The sequence below is a fragment of the Dipodomys spectabilis genome, unplaced genomic scaffold (genome assembly GCF_019054845.1).
Source record: "Dipodomys spectabilis isolate Male_0828 unplaced genomic scaffold, ASM1905484v1 ptg000187l, whole genome shotgun sequence".
In the NCBI taxonomy this organism is placed as follows: domain Eukaryota; kingdom Metazoa; phylum Chordata; class Mammalia; order Rodentia; family Heteromyidae; genus Dipodomys; species Dipodomys spectabilis.
Window position 1 is genome coordinate 10,047,205 of NW_024870864.1, and position 15,840 is coordinate 10,063,044.

The following is a 15,840-nucleotide window of genomic DNA, read 5'->3' on the forward strand; positions in this document are numbered from 1 at the left end:
TGTGTGTATGTGTGTGTGTGAATGAGTCCTGGCCTGCATGGTGTGTGTGTGTGTGTGTGTGTGTGTGAATGAGTCCTGGCCTGCATGGTGTGTGTGTGTGTGTGTGTGTGTGTGAATGAGTCCTGGCCTGCAGAGGGTGTGTGTGTCCTGGTGGATATAGCTGTGTACACTTTTCTTTTGGCCTGCAGAGAGGTGTGAGTGTGTGTGTGTGTGTGTGTGTGTGTGTGTGTGTGTGTGTGTGTGTGTGTCCTGGTGTCCTGGAGCTTAAAATCAGGGTTTGGGCACTATTCCTGAGATTTTGTGCTCAACACTGGTGCTTTACCACTTGAGTCACAGCCCTACTTCTGGACTTTTGGGGTGGTCAAGTGGAGAGTCTCACAGATTTTCCTGCCAGTGTTGGCTTTGAACTTTGATCCTCAGATCTCAGCCTCCTGAGTAGCTAAGATTATAAGTATGAGCTACAGACACCCTGCTATTTCTTATACTATTGTTGGAGCTCAGAAACAAAACAAAAAGGTGGGGGAGGAGTGTAGCTGAGGAGGTGGGAGGGCAGGGATAGTAGGGGAAAAACAAAAGATAAGAAATGTACTCATTACCTTGCTCGTGCAATTGTAACCCCTCTGTATGGTATTTTCACAATAAAAAAAAATTTTTTTAAAGCACTTGCCTTGCATGCATGAATGGCCCTGGGTTCCATTCCTCAGCACCACATAAGCAAAAAGAAAAAACCCGGAAGTGGCGCTGTGGCTCAAGTGGTAGAGCGCTAGCCTTGAGCTGAAGAGCTGAGGGACAGCACCCAAGCCCAGAGTTCAGACCCACCACCAGACCCCCCCCCCAAAAAAAATTAAAAAACAAAACAAAACAGAAAAACAAACCTCTGAAGTATGGTGGCTTGGTGTGCTGATTGGAAATAGGGAGGAAAAGCAGCATTTTTCTCTGAAGGTATTGTCCCTGCTTAGGATGGACCCAGGGAAAAAGACTAAAGATTAACACAGACTGGCTACAGGATGAGGCTTACTTATCTGAAATGCATGGGGCCACAAGTGATTCGGATTTCAGGTTTTTGGACTTTGGAATATGTGCACATGTATAATGAAATGTCTTGAGTGGAACTCACATCTAAACATAAAAATTCTTTTGTCTCACATGCAATTCGTTCACATAGCTTGAAGGTGTTTTTGTACCACACATATAACACACTTGAGCTTTGACTGAGACCAGTCACAAGAGATCAGGTGTGGAATTTTCCATTTGCAATGTCATGTGGACACTGACCAGACTTTGGATTTTGGAGCATTTTGGATTTCAGATAGGGATGCTCAAACTACCTTGTAGTCTTCTAAGGAGGTTACCTGAGAGATTAATCTGTATAACAAGACAACCAGTATTCACCATGTTTCCTTCCCCTCACCCTCTCATAATCTGCCTTGCTTTCATTAGCTCAGGTTGCAACATAAGCTTCCACCGTATGACCTCTCAGCCGTATATTTTGTGTGGCTCTTGTACATATTCACATAGAAAATCTGCATCCCTTTCACCTGTTAGTCTAATGTTGGACTCAAGCCCTAACCTTCAAACAGTAAAAGACCATTTTAATTCCTTACATTATACTCTTGACAAGGACTAAAATTGGCTGGGTCCTTTGATAACGAAAGTCTTCCCATTGCCAGATAGCTTCAGATGTGTACTTTGTGACAAGCTAGCAAAGTAAAATGTTAATAGGTAACACCTACAAAGCCACCTCCCATTCCTCCAGGTTCCTATGAAGAATTCAAAAGGTTCACATAATTACCTGCACAATCTAAAGAAACAGTACATTTCATGCTGCCTTCTTTTCGTCTCTCCCTCTCTTCCTTCCATGGGCTTTGAGCATGTTAGGCAAGTGTTCCATTACTGAGCCACACCCCCAATCCTAATAACATATGTAATAAAAACCCCACTAGTAATGGCCCGCATCCTAAATTCAGCCAACGACAAATGCTGGAGCGAATGCAGAGAAACAGGAACCCTATTGCACTGCTGGTGGGACTGTACACTAATACAACCAATTTGGAAAACAGTCTGGAGGGTCCTCAGGAAGCTAAATATAGACTTCCCCTATGACCCAGCCTTATCACTCCGAGGCATCTATCCTGAACAACAGGAACCAGGATACAAGCACACATGCACTTCCATGTTTATTGCAGCACTATTCACAATAGCTAGGATATGGAAATAACCCAGATGTCCCACTACAGATGAATGGATCCAAAAATTGTGATATCTATAGACAATGGAATATTAGAAAGAACAAAATAATGGCATTCACAGGGAAATGGATGGAACTAGAACAAATCATGTTGAATGAGGCAAGCCAAGAGCAAAGAGACAAATGGCACATCATCTCCCTGATAAGTGGATGTTAAATCCAAAACTTAAGGAGTTATAACAAAGTAAACAAGATTCAAGAAACAAAGGACCTCCACTCATCTGGTCAAATCATTACTAAATGACCCCAAGCTGCTGACCACATATATGATGTGCAAATCTGAGGAAAACTAGGAGGACACAGAAACAGAGGGAAACGGGAAAACATACAACAGCAGGACCCATCAGTTACACTGGTCATTGATCAAAACAAACTAAGCAACTGGATGGCAGCTATGGGAGGGAGGAAATGAGTAGGAAAGAGGGAACAGTTGACACTAAGCAAAAGGAAAGAAATGTATTTATCACCAAATGTGGAAGAAATAACTGTATTATCAAAGCTCACAGAACTCATAAACTTTATAGACCACGATAAAGACAATTTGCCCCGTGAAGGTTAGAATGTGTTTGTGACTTTAAGTATCACTATACCGTGAAATTTATGTAATCACTTAATCACAATAAAAAAAATTGCTTAAAAAAACCTACTAGTGTCTCAAAACTTCAAGTCATAACTACAGGACATATTGAGGTAACTTTAAGTGACAATTCTCTCTTCCTAGGATATGAATTGACTAATCCATGAATATGGCCTCAAGATCAAGAAAAGTATTAACTGTTGGGGGCTGTGAAGGTGGCTCAGTGGTAGAGTGCTTGCCTTGGATGCATAAGGCCCTGGGTTTGATTCCTCAGCACCACATAAGCAGAAAAAGTTGGACGTGGTGCTGTGGCTCAAGTGGTAGGGTGCTACCCTTAAGCTGAAGAGCCGAGGGACAGTGCCCAGGCCCAGAATTCAGCCCCCACAACTGACCAAAAAAAAAAAAGTATTAACTGTCTAGTCACGTGAAAGAATGATTTAAAGTCTCTATGGTCACACATATAGTTCTTTCATGGTAAGAAGGCATGGAGTTGTTGTTTTTCAAACAATGGCTGGCTCCTAGGTGGAGAAATTTTTTTTTCTCTTAAGTCTCAAGGTAATCTAACAGGGAAATGTGAAGTATATAGACATGCAGAGAAACAAGAAGTGAGGAAAGAAAGGGGAATTTTTAGGCAAACAGGGATAAAAAGTGGCAGACATAATACAACATATGGTAGATAGCATGTGGCTCATCATGGTGCTTCTTGTTTCCATAGTGCCTTGAGCTCCTGCTCAAATGCTTCTTCCTATAATATTGTGAGTTCCCATTCAAGTTGCTGCTCAACCAGTAAGAAGGACCAATCGGTGCAAAGCCCAGGAAAGGAGGTAAGGGAAGAGCGCAATACTATGGAAACCCTGTTTAAAGAGGACTCCATTGGATTCCTCTTTGGGGCCCTGTTCTTAGGAGAATCCTTTCATGGATTTTTCACTTTCAAATAAACTTATATTTTGACCTTAAACACTTTTCTGCCTTTTAATTCTTTAATGGCAGAGACAAGGAATCTGTACTCCCAGATAGCATTGAGGGTAACAAAAGGACTCAGTTCCCACTCTGGCTCACCAGGGCAGAGAAGAGAACTGCTCACTGGGCCTGTAGGCCAGTGATCCTGGGGACAGTGGAGACACAAGGATCACAGGTTGCTTCATCTGAGCTTCTCCTCCCATCTGGTAGGGGAGGTGACAAGTAACAAGTCCCCAAATTTAAATGTAATTAAAATGTAATTGCAGCATGTCACCTCTGTGGAATTTTTGTCAAAGTACATGGCAGCAACCTAATCATGAAAAAGCACTAGAAACACTCAGAGACTTTCTACAGAATCCCTCAAACCCTTCAAGAGTGCCAAAATCATGGGGGGGGGGGGGGGGGGGGGAACACAGAAAAAACTAATGATGAGAGGTCAAAGACTCAGTAACTAGATGTAATCAGAAAAAAAAGGGGGGAGGGAGGATCAAAGAGCAGGGGGAAAAGCTATTCATGCATAGTTTAATAAATGGTATTATTCTAATGTTAATTTCTTAAGTTTGATCAGTACACTAGGAGCAAAAGAGTATTTGAATGCTACTGTTTTCCAGCTCTTCAGTAGGCCCAGAATTACTTCAAAACAAAAAGTTGAAGTGAAAAATGTAATCACAGTTTACTGGTTATTTTACTGCAGAATAACTGAGTAGAGAAGAAAGAGCTGGTATAGTTCAGAGGTAGAGCACTTGCCTAGCATGTGTGTGGTCCTGGGAATCATCACCAGCATAAGAAAGGGGATGAAATGCTAGCAGGAAAGGAGGTGGTTGGTCAAAAGGTCTGAGTGTTAATGTCTCAAAATATAAGAAGAATTGAAATGTCAAACCAGCTAAGACTCTCTGAGTGTCTGCATTAGCTCCTTTTCCTATGACTACACCAAAATACCTAATATAAAGATTTCAGGAACCCTTTTCCAAGGTTTCAACTCTTCATGGCTAATACAGCAAGGTAACAGAAAGCAGCTCACATCATGGCAGACAGGAAGCTGAGAGACAGGAAGGAGCTAGGCAGATAAAACCCCAAGGTCACACCACAATGACCCAATCCTCCATCTATATCCACCTCCTACTTTTCATGGCCTCCCAATAACACCAACATATTGTGAATCTATCAAGAAACTAATGCATTGATTAGGTCAGAGATTGCAGGATCCACTCACTGGAACAGTTGGCAGCCAAGCCCTAATATATGAGCCTAGAAGGGACATTTCATTCTCAAACCATAACAGTGAGCTACTGGAGCGATTTTATGTTCTTTTTATTGAGAAGCTTGCAAAATGATTAACATTCCAGGTATGAATAAGTCCTTTAAGAGCATTGCCTTTTGAGAATGCATTTCAAAGAGGAGAGCTTAGAAGCTCTGTAATACTAGCCACTTGCAAGCTGAAGTGAAGGATCCCTTGAGCTGTGACAAGTTCAAGAACAGCCTGGGCAACATAGTAAAATTCTATTACTTCCTCCCACCCCCCGGCCAAAAAAAAAAAAAAAAGAGGTGTTGTTTGGGCTTTTGCTCCTTTGAAATACTTCCCACATAAGGGCTTAGGCTAGATGGGGATAATGGGAGCTGACTCTTGCTGGGGTCAGAAGACTATGAACACTGGGAGACTCTGAGGATGAGCACTGGGGCTGGGAAGCGTTGAGGCCCTCTGTGAAGACCAAGGCCTTAGAGCTCACCTGGGCCGTCCCAGCAGTGAGTCACAATAAATGGTGAGCACAGTACATGACAACATTTCAATTAACTAGGAATTCTGAGTTCTAGTTGTGGTTTGGGTACTCCTTAAAATCCTAGATGAGTCAATGTCTCCTCTGTACACAGGGATTTGGACTCCATCATACACTTCTTCTATACTATTATCCCACTGCTTTTGGCCCACAAAGAAGGAAAGTGTATCTAGAAGGTTTGAAGGCCACAACTAGTAGGTGGACAGCTGGGATTCCAATCTAGGAAGCTTAACTACAAGGTACATGCCCTTAACTAGGTGTCACATTGCTTCCAAATCTGGACAGTAGACACACCAGATATACACACATTAGCTATACATACTATCTGTATATGTACCATATGTTTGCAAAAGCAGCTCAAAGCCTGGAATGGCAGATGCTAAGATGTACCCATAACATATGTATGTACACCATTCAGACATCTATCATATACAGACAAAGGCTGCTTCAAGCCTATAGACATACTGGATGTATTCATAGGCTGGTGGCTCAAAAGCATCATATGACAGCATCCCTGAAGACCCCTTAGCTGCCTCTCCTGGAAGCCCCAGAATGATGTGTTAGATCAGATGTTGACCCTCAATATTGCCATTTGCTTTCTTTCGTTCAATGACACTGCAGAACAGACACTACTATGGAGGGATGGAGATAACGTGCCTTGCCCAAGGCTACGAAATTACTCGTCACGACACAAGGATTTCTATTCAAGTTCTCTAATTCCAGAGCCACATTCTTTCCAGGGTATCAAGAGGGAAAAGTATGATTTCAGATCCTCTCTACATATTTGATCCTCCTGGTCAAAGCAACAACTCCAAGCAAGAATTTGGGAGGGCCCTTAAAGTGACTGATAAAGCTCATCCCAAAAAGGACTAGAGATCAGCAGAACTCTTGCTTCTCTAATGTGGGTCTAAAAGCAGAATCTTACTGCTCTACATGCCTTGCTGTAAATCAGACAGAGACAATCTATGTGCTTATAGATTTTCTACCAACATAGAATAAATATGTTTATGTAACATCAATTGTTGTTATTGAATGGCACTCCAGGCTGGCCTGGTGTTTTCCAAGTCTGATAAACATCTGTTTAACGGCATAATCTTGAAATTTATTAGAAATCAACAATAAATTTATTGGCCTGTACCACTTTTCCTTTTCTGAAAATTAAGGCAGCACTTGACCAGCATGTGAGTGAGTGTGAAAGAGATAATAACGCTTTCATTAGTTTAAACACAACAAACCATTTTCAAGAGGGAGAGGATAGGAGAGGGGAGAGCTAAAGGTCTAACATTTTAATATCTAACCTGTCATCTTGATGACATCATGAAATAAAAACTATAAGTAACTATTTGTGATTGGTATCTTTTTTCTGGGGCATAATGACTAAAATTAATTACTGTGCCCATACTAGGGCTCAGAATCAGGGCATTACACTCTTCCTTAGCTTTTTTACTCAAGTCTGGCACTTTACCACTTGACCTATGCCTCCATTTCCAGATTTTAGCTGGGTAACTGGAGATAAGAGTCTTGAGTATTTTCTGCCTGGGCTCGTTTCAAAACTTGTTCCTCAGATCTCAGTCTCCTAAGTAGCTAGAATTAAAAGTATAAACTACCAGCATGCATATGTGTGTGTGTGTGTGTGTGTGTGTGTATGTATTTAATATTGGGGTTTTGAACTCAAGGCCTCATATACTTGCTAAGCAGTTACTACCCTGAGCCATACCTCCAGCACCCCAAAATTATTTCATATAGAGAAATATGCACAACCCAACATCCTTGGGTTCCACATTTGTGGATTTGACCAAGTATCAGGAAAAAAAAAGTCTTATACTAAACATGTTTACTTGTCATTATTCCCTTAACAATACATTATAATAATGTCTTACATAGTACTTACTGTTAGGTTTTTAAAAAGAGGTAGGCAACTAAGAACAGCACCAGCATGCACGTGGTATTCAGGTAAGGGGTAGGTTTATTCAGTAGACCTGCTGGGACCAGGCAAGGTTGGCACTCCACGTGACTGGCAAGAGAGCTGGGAAAGAGAGAGGAAAGAGAGAGAAAAGAGCTAGAAAAGAGCAGAGAGAGCAAGAAAAGAACAGAGAGAGAGAGAGAGAGAGCATCTGGGCCTGGGCTAGCCCCTATCTAGGGTATGGGCAGAGAAAGGTGTGGCCACATCAGGTTAAGATGTGACCTCAGAGGATGCAGATGTGACCTCTTCCAGGTGTCCCAGTTGCCTAGGTAACGCAGATACTGGGTGGAGACTTTGCTGCAAGGAGGGTGGAGTCTGCTGGCCATCCAGGAGCAGACCTTACACTTACATTGTATTAGATATTGTCTATCATCTACAGATGGTTTAAAGTATACAGGAAGATGTGTGTCTATTTTATGCAAATACTATGCTATATTTTATATCAGGGACTTAAGCATCCACACACTTTGCTATCTGTAAAGGTCCTCAGAATCAATTCTCCATGGAGAGTAAAGGATGACTGTATGTGTGCTCACACACACACACAAAGGTACGCAACATACACATACCATAAATATGCACTACACATATATTGTGAATATGTGTTGTATGCAAATGTGTAGATGAATGTACACATCATATACATGCTAAGTTTTATCAACAGTTATAACTGAAGGAGACTGAGGAGGCGAAAGCTATAGAGTGAGAACAGAGGTCTCTAAGGAATTTATTTCATAACATCTTTCTCAGTACTGAGCCTGCAAACAGCAACAAAAAAATCGCCACCTGCATATAAGACACCAGGAAGGTATCCTCATTCACATACATTATTTTTCTTGAATCTTTAATTTACTCAGCAGCAGCTAATTGACTATGAAGATCTTGCTCTCCAGTCATCCATAAGATTTCCGAATACAATCTCATTTTGGCAACCCCGAGTTGAGTTGGTTATTTCTACATTCATTGAGTAGTTACATATTTTTTAATAAAGAAAACGGGTCAGGTTTGCCAGAGGAGCTGAGTCGTAAGGCTGAGCCAAATTATTCAGCAGAATCCAAACACCTGGCTGCCACAAATGATTACTTTAATGTATTTCTAATGAGGTCTGGATTCAGACCAAGATGAAGATGATGCTTAAACTGTTAGTAGAATTTCCTTGAGTTTTCTTAAAGGATCACAAAATTTTAACATTATCATAAAGGAACAGGCCATAAGAACTCCTCCCTCCCTTTTTAAAAAGGAATCAGAAATGTTTGTTGCAAATAAAGCCTAGGAAATACAGTATTTTTAAATAGTGGGTTCTATGCTTTTTCAATCCTTTCAACTGGATGGAAGCCAGGTGCCAGTGGCTCATGTCTGTAATCCTAACTACTCAGAAGTCTAGGACCTGAGGATCAAGATTTGAAGCTGACTGGTGCAGAAAAGTCTATGCCACTCTTATTTTCAATTAACCACTAAAAAGCCGGAAGTGAAGCTATGGCTAAGTGGCAGAACACCAAGCTTGAGTGAAAACGTTAAAGGACTGTGCCTAGACTCTGAGTTTAAACCACAGTATCGGCGCGTGTATGCGTGCGCACACTCAAAACTGTATGCAATAGCATTCGGTTGAAGAATAAGTCCCTTAAAAATCTGTCTCTGGGAAACTCAGGCCAAAGCTAAATCCATCCTGGGAGCCTATGGTGGTAAACAGCTCTGTCCCTCTGACCAGAGGAATACCACTCAGAGAAAGTGCAGATGTGTACAGCCAATTGGAATTCAGAAGTCACAAGTCCAACTACTCTAGGGCAAAGCATTCATTGGCTTCAAAGCTAATCACAACATAAAATCATAGCTCTCTACTCTCATTTATAGTTGGTAACAATTTTTTATGCCCCTAGCAAGTGCCAGGTTCTAAGTCAGGTACTGTCCATATACATTTTCTTATTAGAATTCATATACTTTGTGTAATGGCAGCCTTGTTTTGACCAGTAAATTGACCAAAGGTCAGAGCTGTGAAGGGCAGGAGTAGGATTTGAACTCACAGCCCTCATCACAGCTGGAGCAACAGTTCCATTTCACAGATGGGGGAGGGCAGGTTCCAGGGAATTTTGGTCAGTGCTGTGTCTTGTATCCTAAGCAGCTTTTTATTACACATGGAGGAGGCAGCTGTGACGACTGTTGAAGTTGCTTGGCTAGCAGAAATGAAGGGAAAAAGAAAAGGAAACAGCTGGCCCAATGTTCCTTCCTATCTGACCATGACCATGAAGCTGTGTGTCCTCAGCTGCCCACCAGGGAAGTAGCTGGCACCACACAGCCTCTCCACAGGGCTCTCCTGACTCCAGGTGGACCAGCCCATACTGGCAGCAGGATCCTCCTTCAACACCTTCTCAGGGCCTTAACTTGCCACCACACTCACCACCTCTTCTGCCTTCTTTCCTAATGGCCAGACATCTGCCAAAAGCACCTGATAAAATTCTCTCAGGATACACACTTAAGGCATACTCTGTGCTCCCCAAGGTAGGGCCCCAAAGTAGCCAAGATTGGAGTCACCCACCAACTCTTGCACAGAAGCACGCGCGGATTCGGACTAATGGACAACCCCCAGTCAAAAAATAACCAACCATCCCTGTGTAACACAGAAAAGGAGGCAGACCAACTTCCACCTGCCTGCAAGAGCCGTGAGGGGTACAGCTGACCCCAGCCTAGATCTTCTGGGGTAACACTCCCTAGCCTGCCTAGTCTTTCCAGTTCTGGGAATAATTCGTGCCTGAGTGTGACCCAGAATTTCAGCTCTTTTAAATCCAGGGAAGGAGGAAGGAAACCTCACCTCCACACCGAGGATTGGAGGAGCATGGGTGCAGGCACGGGGGTCTGTCCTTCTGTCCCTCTCTCTCCAGAATCCCAAATCAAGGACGAGGGCTCGGGACTCTGCCCCGGGACACACACACACACACACGTTACACCCTCGTTCACGGCCGCCCATCGCACTCCCGCGGGAACATTTCGCTCGCTCACCCCAAAAGGAATACCTGCCTCCCGCGCCGCGCGCCCGCACGCCCGCACACCTGCTCGGGTCCTGCAGACGCGGGCTCCGCGCCGGCCCCCCACCCCACCTGCCGGGGCGCGCACGCCGCCGCGATCGCCCCCCACCCCCGGCCCCGAGCCCGCCGCCCGCCCCCTCCGTCCCAGCCCGACGCTCCCCTCCCGGCGAACTCACCGCGCCCGACCCCGCCGTCCCGCGCCGCCCGCCCGCCCGCCCGCGGCCTGGGGCCCCGCGCCCGCTCCGGCCCGCGGCGCTCCTGGGCTGCCGGCCCAGCCGCCGCCGCTTCCCGTCACGTGGGCCGCCGCCCGGCGCCGGCGGAGGGCGGGAGCTCGCCGGCCCCGCGCCGCCCGGCCGCCAGCCCGGCCGTCCCCGCCCCGGCCGCGCGTCCGGGACCCGGCGGCCGCGCCCGCGCCGAGCCCTGCTGCTCAGGGAGGGGGAAGCGTGCGCGGGGGAGCGTGCGCGGCCCGGGCCGGCGGCGGCGGCGGCGGCGGCCTGGGGTCACGGGGCGTCTCCGCGCCCGCCGGCCCGAGCTCCGCGCACACGCGGCCTGGCCCCCTCCGTCCCCCGCGCCATGGCTGACGGCGCCGCAGTGGGCGAGGCGGAGGCTCAACGCAGCCCCGCGGGCGGACGCGGGTGGACGAGTGAAAGCGACGGACCGACGGACGGACGGAGACCCGGAGGTTGCGTCCCGCTGCTGCCTAGCAGCGCTGGGTCCCGACCGGGCTGCGCCTTGGGGACCAGCAGGCCCTCCGCTGGTCCAGGCCCAGGGCTGAAAGCCAGTCCCTGAGGTTTGCAGGGTATTATTTATGCCGGCCCTGGGGCTTGAACTCCCGGCCTTAGCTTTTTCACTCAAGGGTGGGTTCTGCCGCTTGATTCACAGCTCCACTGGATTCTACCTAAAGACACCTACCAAAACTTACTCAAGAGTCTAAGTCATAAATGACAGGCACTACTAGGTAACCACCTAGATTACACAACGTGCTCAAACATCTGCATAGGCTCATTTCATTCATTCATTTATTTATTTTTGTCGGTCATGGGGCCTGAACTCTGGGCCTGGGCGCTGTCCCTCAGCTCTTCAGCTCAAGGCTAGGGCTCTACCACTTGAGCCACAGTGCCACTTCTGCCTTTTCTACTTAAGTGGTGCTGAGGACTCGAACCCAAGGCCTCATGCATGTAAGGCAAACACTCTACCACTGAGCCACCTTCCCAGCCCCTGCATAAGCTAATTTTAAGTTGCTCATTTTTCTACTGTTACATTTAAGAACAAGTATCAATATATATGGTTTTCAAAGGAATTATTAATTTCACCTATTAATATTTGTCAAATAGCTTCTGGGCCCATGCCAGATATGGTAGAAGTATTTTATGTGAAAAGGATGAGCTCTAACAGAAAATGGAGGCTGATGAAGAGATGCACAGACACAAGGGATTCTCTACCTTTGCTACTTTCCACCTTCCTACCTTCTTCACACTTCATGTGAGTGCATAAGCTTCAGGCAAGGAGTGGCTCTATCTGGCTTTCTGCTATTTTCTTTGTCATATCTATAAAACATTCAACCATTAAAAAAAAGTGTGTATATGTGTGTGCACACACACAAGCCAGTACCAGAGCTTGACCACATGGCCTATGCTTTCACTCAGCTTCTTCAAAGCTGGCCTCTACCATTTGCTTCCACTTCTGCATGTGTTGGTTAATTGGAGATGAGTCTCCAATTTGTCTGCTCCAGCAGATTTCAAATCAGAAACCTCAGATTATTATCCTCCTTCCTAAGTAGCTAGGATTTACAGGCATGTGTCACCAGCAAATGGCTTTTAAAAATATTCTTGACAATTTGGTGTTCAACGCTGATGAAATAAATTATTAAAACTGGGTTGTTGTTGTTGTTGTTTGGGGGGGGGGTGCTGGGGTTTGAACCGAGGGGCTTATATGTGCTGAGCATACTCTTTAACAGTGAGTCCCAAAGATAACTGCATGGGCATCAGTGGCTCACACTTCCTAACTACTTAGAAGGCTAGAATCTGAGGATTGAGAATTGAAGCCAGTGGGGGCAAAATAATCCATGACACTCTTATCTCCAATTAACCACCAAAAATCCAGAAGTGGAGCTGTAGCCAAAGTAATAGAGCACCAAGCTTGAATGAAAAACTAAGGGATCCCCACTACAGATGAATGGATAAAAAAAATTGTGGTACCAATATACAATGGAATATTATGGAGCCATTAGAAAGGACAAAATAATGGTATGCGCAGGGAAATGGATGGAACTAGAACAAATCATTTGAACGAGGTAAGCCAGGATCAGAGAGACAAATGGCACATAGTCTCTCTGATAGGTGGATGTTAAATCCAAAATTCAAGGAGATATGATGTATATCTCATATATATATATGCACATCTGAGGGAAGTAGGAGGAGGGCACAGAATCAGAGGGAAACAAGGAGAAATATATAAGAGGGCACCATCAGCTGCACTGGACATTGAAGAAAACGAACTAAGCAACTCAAGGGCTGCGACAGGAGGGAGGGAATGTGAGGGAAAGAGGGAACAGCTTACACTAAGCAAAAGGAAAGAAATGCACATATTACCCAATGAGGAAGAAATAGTTGTACTGTCAAAGCTCATGGAATTCAAAAACATAGACCAGGATACTGACAATTTGCCTTGTAAAGGTTAAAATGTGTTCGTAACTTTAAATATCACTATCTCACAATACTGTGAAATTTATGTAATCACTTAATCTCAATAAAAATATTTTTTAAAAAAAGAAAAGCTAAGGGATACTGCCCAGACCTGAATTTAAGCCATAGTACCAGTATGCATGCACACACAGACACACACCCTGGATGAAGCTGCATCTGGTTGAAAAATTGTTCCCCCCCCCCTAAAAAATCTCTCTGGAAAGCTCAGGCCAAAGCAAGAAAGACCTCTTAAACCAGAACAAGTTAAAAAAAAACTAGAAAGAAAAAACATCTTATCTTTCCACATACCAGTCTTGGATGATGAACATTTGAGTTTCAGGCTAGGTGATAGGTTCAGAAAACAAAGGAAGCAAGGACTTGTAGTCGGATTTCCAGGCTATTAAACTGGCTTCCTGTTATATCACCACCCCTACCACTTCTCTCCTTGGATGACAACAACCTGATGGAAGCAATGGGAAAGGCATTTGACCTAATCACCTTAGCTCCACGTTTTACAAAACTGTGAGGTAACATTTTAATTCAATCTCAGGGATAAGGAGGCTACAGCAAGGAGGGATGAAATATTTATCCTTAGAGTGCAAATGGTGTTATAATCCAGATCTGGGCCACCCCAAAGTGTGCTATTTCTCCTGGTCTCAAGACTGCTTCCTATGGCCCAATAACTTTCTAAAACCTAGATATTGAAGCAATAGTACCTACTCCAAGCCAAGTATTTACCTCTATTTGATCATTCTTCACAGAAGGTATTAGTTCGACATTTTCTTCAGGAAGAGAAGAGCTGAGACACAAACTTACCTATGCTCTCCATGTAGCCGAATAATATCTGAACGTAGCTCTGGTTACAAACCCAGGCTTTTTCTAAGGCAGCGGCTTTTGCCATGTGCCTCCACTGGAGGGGACAGAGACAATGATATCACGCATGCTAATTTTAGTATTGTTATAGTGACAGCAAATCAGATTTTTAATATGGAATATCAGGTTATACCATGAAGCTACGATACTTAATTCCAACTTAGAACATTCATCTCAGTTTCAATATTCTAGTGAAGTTAGAGTCACAATCTCTTTCAGATCAGCTCCTGGTCTGAAAGTAATCAAGCAAATGCCTTTTTTTTGGAGGACTGCCTCTTTTTTTTTTTTGGGTCTGTATGTGTGTGCATGCACCAGTTCTGGGACTTGAGCTCAGGCCTGAGCACTGTTCCTTAGCATTTTTTCTCAAGGCTGATGCCCATCACTTGAGTCACAACTCCACTTCCAGCTTTTTGGTAGTCTCAGACTTTCCTGCCTAAGCGGCCCTTCATACTTCAATCCTCAGATCTCAGGCTCCTGAGTAGCTAGGATTACAGGTATGAGACATCAACACCTGATTCTGAGAGAGACTTGTTTCCCTCAGCTCTGAAATTGTTTCTCTATATCAAGTTTCACATAAATTATTAAGGGAAATATAAAACTTCTCAGCAGTACCTTATTTCAAAACTTCACTTACTTTTCCAGTACTGTAGTCATGTTATCTGTTGGATCAGAGTTCTTCACTTTTTGTAGACAATGCAATGGTTTTTTTATTATAGAGGATTCTAACAAATATTCAGCACATGTCTTCAAGTATAGCTTTTACATGTGAAAAAATTGGGGATATATGACTTCCCATTAATGATGAAAGAGCAGATAGGATCTCAAGTCAATTACTAGGAATTAATCATAATGGGACACATACAATATATTCCAAATACTTTTACGTCAATGTAGTTAATAGGTAGGGAAAATTTACTCTTCAGATCCGACTGCCTTCCTCATTGCGACCTCAATGATCAGGAAATTATCCTTTCGAACTCCCATTTTTCTTATCTGAGAAATACTCTGGTAAGACCTCATTGGTCCGAGGGATGAGAAAATCCAACAATAGTAAATATATCTAACAAATGTTCGGCTATCACGACCAGTTTCACGTGTAATGATTTTTCACGTGTGAGCTGGTTATTCAATGTATCCTTTCAAGGTGCAACTTTCTCTTTTGTTATTGGTATTGGCTGTACTCAGAGGGTTTCATGGTGACCTGTCTCTATAGTTATACAATACCAGGATCTGATTCATCCCTCTTAATCCTAAACCGATATTAAACAGGGGACAAATATTTGAGCGTTGAAGTCCCGGGCACGCAAGTTAACAGCGAATGAATGCGACAAAGTGTGTAGCTTACAGGCCAATTAGGTGGTAAACGATACAAAAGACAGAAAAGGAGAGAGGGAGGGAAGGTGAGGGAGAGGAGGGGAGGGAGGGAGGGAAGGAAAGACGGACCAAGGCAATTCAGACATAAGAGGACCCTATTGGCCCGACACGCTCCAGGCTGACCCGAGAATCCCTTTGGGAAGCCCTTGGGCCTCGGCCCCAGGGCCCTGGAACGTCACAGGAGGCGCGACCTGGCAGGACAGGGTGGCGGAACTCGTCTCTCCCTCTCTTCCCGCAGGATCTGACTGACAGGATTTGGCAGGCGGAGTGAACTTCGCCCTCCCCGCCCCTTCCTGGCACACCGATCCTTTCTTCATCTAAAGTCCCGCTTTCCCCCCTCCACACTGGAAAGCGCGGGGCCGGCCG

The 15,840-nt window shown here is 44.5% G+C and overlaps 1 protein-coding gene across 2 annotated transcripts in view; it reads right to left on the reverse strand.

Annotated features, from left to right (window-relative positions):
• Window positions 1-15,562, reverse strand: part of Tgfbrap1 (transforming growth factor beta receptor associated protein 1) — a 64,354-nt gene extending 48,792 nt beyond the window's left edge. The window contains exon 1 of one of the 2 annotated variants that reach the window (XM_042695518.1): window positions 15,544-15,562. The gene's annotated coding sequence lies outside the window, so the exon portion shown is untranslated. Of the gene's footprint in view, window positions 1-10,719; window positions 10,746-15,543 lie in introns of those variants that run through there. The other variant, XM_042695517.1, reaches the window with a different exon arrangement.
• Between the last annotated feature and the right edge of the window lie 278 nt (window positions 15,563-15,840).